The 6,661-nt window shown below is 53.2% G+C and overlaps 1 pseudogene; it reads left to right on the forward strand.

Moving 5' to 3' along the window:
- The first annotated feature begins 1,034 nt into the window (after positions 1-1,034).
- On the forward strand, positions 1,035-6,260 carry LOC144097908 (uncharacterized; annotated as a pseudogene).
- Positions 6,261-6,661: the final 401 nt, after the last annotated feature.

Raw genomic sequence — 6,661 nt, forward strand, 5'->3', positions numbered from 1 at the left:
ATTGATGTCGCTGGTTGCCTATTTTAATCAAGCCAGCGTCCAGTAGCATCTCAATTATGAAGGTACAGCGCCTTGGAAAATCTCAGTGCATGAAGCTTACATTCAAGGGCGACTCCATACCGTCATAAGCGAAGGTTGGGCATTTTCGCCACCCGGTTCGACTTTTCGTGCCCAAGCCGCTTCAATGCAGAAAGTGCATAAAGATCGGACACGTGAGTGGCGTCTGCAAGAACACCATCGTGCTTCCTAGATACTCTGAGTCACATAGCGGCGACGTTTGCCGCGTGATTACCCTGAAGTGTGCCAACTGCCGTGGCGCTCACGATACCTGCTCGAAAGACTGTCCCCGCCTAAAGAACGAACGAGCAGTGCTGAAGCAAATAGCTAAGGCTAAGCAAAAAGCTTAGCCTCAAGACAGACGGTGCACACAGGAACAACTAGTTGAACACCTTCCCCCTACGCTTTCAGAGTGCCATATGGGTGATGTCTGCTGACATACTTCACAGAATCGACTCGCGGCTCCGCTTCATCACCTGCAACTATCTGCAGTCCTTTTGAGGGTTGGACGTCATTCTCTGCAGGGACCTTCGTCAGCTTCCCCCCGTTCGTGCTGCTGAGGTTTTCAAGCGCGTTAAAACACACGACGTGTTTAACACAGAAATCGCATGGCACCATCTCGCCTACTTTCCACTCATGAGGGTGGTGCTACAAAACAATCTCAGGTCCTCCACGTTGCTTTCGAAAATTGGAGATGGTGTCGAATTAGACCCGGAGAAACTCGCACTGACCGAGAGTCGGTTCGTCCCGCAGCAGAATGCAGAAGCCTCTTGCCTCGGTCGCATACGCTTGTTCTACTCCAACAAGCAGTCCGATTACTACAACACAAAAAAGCCATAGGAGCCAAGGATAATTCTGTAGCATGCACGGCACAGGATACAATCGTTGGGCGTAGGCCTATGCAAAAGGAAAGAGAGGCAATGCGCAAGGTCGAAACGCTGCCTAAGGGCGAACTAGGAATTTTAACTGCAAATATAATGCTGTGCGTTGTTAAGCTTTACATGATCACCCTTAACGTGGATATTTCCGATAGCCTTGTTAATGGATCGATGGTAACATTGCAATACATCGAAAACGACACCCATGGGAAACCGCAACGCACATGGTTGCAGTTCGGGGAGCTTGGCTCCAAACATGCGATCGGAACTGTGGCGGCCGGAAAATCCCACTACACGTTCACCTGCGTTATCGATAAGACGACGAAGGTATCGGTGAGAAGATGCCAGCTTCCCTTTGTGCAGGCGAGTGCCATCACAATTCATAAATCCCAGGGTGGCACACACAATGAAGTCGTGTATTCCTATGCAAAGAATCATCACAGCAGTTGGTATACTTGGTACTGAGTCGCTCTACAGACATCAAAGGACTCTAAAAAACCAATCCGGACAGAAAGCTAGCCGATGAATTTTGTCAGCTGCAGTCCCACAAACTTGACATTATCACCACCAAGTACCTCGCTATGAGTAAACAGGCGTACTACTTGTGGACCTCCGCGCTTAACGTACGATCCCTTGCACACATGCCAAGGACGTACATCACGATCACATTCTGCTTCATTCCTCTCTATTTTTCCTTGCGGAAACCTGGATGGATCCCGAAGAGCCTATTGGAGCTGAGACGAGGAAGAACCAGCTCCGACAGCGTAGAGGTTCGAACTGTTTATTTGCGCTGCTCGCGCTGAGGCGGCCTAGCCCAACTTCCTCTTGTTCGGCGCCGCGTGTCATGGGCTGCGAGTCGAGCGCGGCGCGAAGGAGGGCGCTACAGGGCTCCCCCTCCCTCCCCGGAGAGCGAAACCACCGGATTCGCCCAGCAGATGTGCTTGGCGGAACCTGCGCACAATGGTGGCGCAGTCGAAACGAGAGCGAGTGTAGGGCCGACGGGAAGAGGAGTGGAAACTTAGGCTGGTTTGAGGCGGTCAGCAGCCACGACGTCTTCACGGCCGTTGATGTCTAACGTGAAGGTCTTTTGCGCGCGATGGAGGAAGTGGAATGGTCCATCGTAAGCGGGCGAGAGTGGTGGACGGACGTGGTCTCGGCGGATGAAGACGTGAGTGCAGGAGGCCAGGTCCTGGCTGACGAACACGGACTGAGAGTGAGCGGCTGCAGGGGTGACAGAGTAATGTGGCGAAATGTGTTGCGTAGGTCTCGGATAAAGGTTGAAGCGTCATGGATTAACGGAGTGGAGGAAGGAGAGAATTACCCAGGCAGACGCATGGGAACACCGTAGACTAGCTCAGCAGAAGAGTTGCCGAGGTCAGCCTTCAGTGACGAGCGGAGGCCCAAGAGGGCGAGGGAAGGTGGTCGGACCAGCGTTCCCTGGGCTGATAAGTGGTAAGGGCAGCCTTCTGTGCTCGATAGAGACGTTCCACCATTCCATTGGCCGAAGGGTGGCAGGCGGTCGTATGGATGTGGTGGACGCCCAGAATATTAGCAAGGACAGTAAACAGAGCCGATTGAAATTGGCGGCCGCGGTTGGTGGTGACGACAGACGGGCAGCCGAAGCGAGAGACCCAGCCGGCCATGAAGGCCGAAGCAACGGTCTCGGCTGTAGTGTCAGCAATGGGGAACGCCTCGGGCTAGCAGGTGAAACGATTCATACTGGTGAGCAGATAAGAGGCCCCACGTGTTAACTGGAGGGGTCCAACAATGTCTATGTGAACGTGGGAAAACCGTGCATCAGGCGGCCTAAAAGGAGAGGCAGGCGTGACGGTATCCCGGTGAACTTTGACGCGCTGGCAGTGAAGACAGGTTCGTGCCCAGAGGCGGACGACGGCACTGATGCTTGGCCAAAGGAAACGATATGTGATCAGCTTCTGCGAAGTACGAATACCGGGGTGGCTCAGGCGGTGCAATTTTTCAAAGATGGTGTGACGGAAAGCCAAAAGTACGTAGGGGCGCGAGACTCCAGTGGATGTCGCGCACGTAAAGAACTGGGAGGAAAACGGCAGTGGGCATTCGTCGAAGGACAAGGACGTGGATGAGGAGCGAAGACGATGCAGCTCTGGATCATTGCGCTTCGCAGCCGCTAACTCCTCCATGTCCACTGGTGATTCGGATGCCATGGCACTAATACGAGAAAGCGCATCAGCCGCAGCATTCTCCAGGCCATGGACGTGATGGAGATCCACAGCCAACTGGGAGATAAAACACAGTTGGCGGATATCACGTGCAGTGTAGGTATTGTGATTCCTATGGAAGGCAAAAGTCAAGGGCTTATGGTCCGTGATGATGTGAAAGTTCCGACACTCCAGGAAGTGGCGAGAGTGCTTGGTGGCGAGGTACACAGCAAGCAATTCTCGACCTAAGGTGCTGAACTTAGTCTCAGGTGGCTTCAGGTTTTGGGAGAAAAAAACCGAGGGGCTGCCAATTAGAGACGTACTGCTCGAGAACTGCGCCGACGGTAATGCTCGAGGCGTCGGTGACGAGGCGCAGCGGAGCATCAGGAACTGGATGTATGAGCTAAGTGGCGTCGGCGAACGCCTTCTTGGCAGCAGCAAACGCAGTGGCAGCGTTCTGAGTCCACTCAAGGGGCGCAGCAAAATCTTTTTGCTTAGTCAAGCCAAAAAATCGGTCAGGGGCTTCAGGAAAGAGGCGCACTTTTGGAGAAAGCGGCGATGAAAGTTCAGGAGGCCCAAGAATTTTGTGAGCTTTTTGACTGACGTGGGGGCGGGAAAATCTTGAATGGCTTTGACTTTGCTGTAGAGAGGCCGAATGCCATGTGGAGTGACAAGGTGGCTGAGGAACTCTATTGTAGCTACGCCAAAAAGGCACTTGTTTGGGTTGATGACGAGCTCATATTCATCCAGTCGATGGAAGAGGGCGCGCAAATGAGCTTCATGCTCAGTACCGGATGAACTTCCTAAGAGGAGGTCATCGATGTAAGCGAACACGAAGTCGGGGCCTTGCGTAACCTCGTTGATAGCTCGCTGAGAAGCTTATGCGGTGTTGCGCAAGCCAAAAGGCATCCGCACGTGCTCAGAGGCCAAACGGTGTGGTAATGGTCGTCTTCGGAATATCAGCAGGCTCCACAGAGATTTGATGATAAGCCTTCACTAAGTCAATTTTAGAGAAGATCGTGCACCCAGCCAGATTTGCTGTGAAATCCTGTATGTGAGGAAGTGGATAGTGGTCTGATAAAGTGTGAGCATTGAGGGTGTTTTAATCTCCACATGGTCTCCAGTCGCCCGGATCTTTCTCTGGCACCATGTGAAGTGGCGATGCCCAGTTGCTGGAGGAAGGGCGTACTATGCCGAGTTCAAACACGTGGTGGAACTCACGGCGAGCGATAGCGAGGCGTTCTCCCGACAAACGGCGAGGACAAGCAAAGACCGGAGCTCCCGAAGTCACGATGTGGTGAGTGATCGAGTGCTTCACCGGTGACTCTCTGGTATGCGGCTTTGTGAGGCTGGGAAAATCAGCCAGAACTTTCGCATACGTTGAAACAAAGACGAGAGCGGGAAGCCCCGTCACCACAGGGGTGGAGAGTACGCCGTTGATGAAGAGGTGCGTGCTGAGATCTATGAGGCGATGAGCTTGCATGTCGACGGCTAGGGTGAAGAAACTGAAGGAGTCCGCGCCGAGAACAGCTTGCGAGACGTCAGCGATAATGAAGATGCAGCGAAACGTGCGGTACAATCCGAGGTTAAGCGTCAGGCACCGTTGGCCGTAAGTGCGAATGGGGGAGTTGTTGATCGCTTGGAGCAGGGAGGTTTGTTCGTTGCGACGGTGATCTGCCCAAGAGGCCGCTATGACTCTGACTTGTGCTCCCGTGTCAACCAGGAAACGACTGCCAGTAATCCTATCCTAGACGTAAAAGAGGCGGCATGTCCGTCCACCAGCACCACTTCCCGCCGTCAGTGGCCGGTCACAGCGTTCCCCGACCAGGAGCACGGGTGTGTGCACTTGTGGGCTGAGCTGCCGAAAATACGGTGGTACCAGCAGACTGCGAGGGCGAGGTGACTGGCCGCGCGTCGGATGGTTGGGATTCCGGGGAGCACGAAGGTGCCTGGGAGCGGCGGCGTGGCCTGAACCTCGGCGGAAAACGGCGCGGCAAGGACGCGAGGACACCGAGCCGCCTGGCAAGAGCATCAAGTCGACATTCGATGCTGGCAAGCTGGGAGTCTGCGGCAGTAGTTGGAGGCGGACTGGTCGCAGAGCTGGCGTTGGGGAGTTGCGAGTAGTCCGCAACACGGTCAGCGAGTGCAGCGATCTTGTCTAATGAAACATCACCCGCAGCTGCGAGGATGGGGATCATGTGTTGGGGAAGACGCTGAAGGAACAACTCACGCAGAAGAGGGCCGTGTTGAGCAGCGGAGTCTCCCAGAAGCTGGCGCATGCGATGGAGGAGGAGGAGCTGCGAAGGGCGGCTGTCACCAAGCTCTATATCACTAAAGAGCTGCTGGAGTGTGCTGCGCTCGTACGCTGACTTGCGGTCGATGATAGCCGCCTTCAACGTGTCGAAACGTCGAGCTGAGTCGGGCGGGCTGATAACGTCCACTAAGTCCTCAGTGACGTCAAGAGGCAAGGACGACACGAGGTAAAGGAACTTGGTCTCCTCGCTGGTGATACGTCGCAGCTGGAAATGCGCCTCAACCTGCAGGAGCCAGGCGCAGAGGCTGTTTCACCAAAATGGCGGCAGGCTGACTGGCATGAACGCGGCCGCCGAGCAAGCCGAGCACCGCGCGAGCGGCGCTACAAGCCTCTCCAAAACTTAATTACCAGTACTGCTGTGGCGCTCGCGGAGACCATAACAGAGCGGCGGGAGTGGCTATCTACTTGCCTACGTGTCTCTCTGCAATACCGATAGAAATGTTTGGCACGTCGGATGAAGTTGGTGAACTGCGCGCCGCAAAGTTGGCCAAAGGCTCGCTGGTAGTGGCTGTCTACTTCTCCCCTACCGCGCTCAACAAAGACGTCGTGCACTTCCTGCGACTCGCAATAATTAACCGCCTATTGATCCACACCAATTTTAGTAGTGAGGGACTTTAATGTAGATGCATAAAGACAAACAGGAGTTTCTTCCAACTTATGCGGGAGAACGCCCCATTCCTCTCGCTCGCAAGGCCTCCCACGGCTGTGACAACATCGCGAAATACTTGCATAGACCTCGTCTTTGAGAACCAGACATTGGTGCAGCAAGTCCAGCATATATCTATCTATTTCTCCGACCGCAAAGCTTCCTTCATGACAACTAAGAACTGTTAGTGGAGTGTTTCTTGAAGAAGGAAGATGTGTGAAAAATAACAAGTTGTCTGTAATTGTACATACATGTCTTGCTCGAATTTTTTGCCTCAATCTATCGAGAATCTGAAACAGCTGATGTGCTGCATTCAAATTTCGCATTAGGAAGTTACTTAATTGTCGGCAATTTTTTTGTATAGGTACTGAGTAATTCATATATTTGCGGTTTCACTGTACGTGGATTTTCGCCAGTGTTTTATGGGTACTGCTGGTGGAGATTGGTACGCTTTTTTAACACCGGGTTTTAATAAGGACTATAATGTTTTACGATTGAATGCCTTTTGTTGCTGCGAAGTGGCTGGAATGGTTCATATAGGCTCTTGCCATAATGCAGACGGGTTAATAAAAAAAAAAACTGCCGCTTC

Source organism: Amblyomma americanum, chromosome 7, assembly GCF_052857255.1.
Source record: "Amblyomma americanum isolate KBUSLIRL-KWMA chromosome 7, ASM5285725v1, whole genome shotgun sequence".
Classification (NCBI taxonomy): domain Eukaryota; kingdom Metazoa; phylum Arthropoda; class Arachnida; order Ixodida; family Ixodidae; genus Amblyomma; species Amblyomma americanum.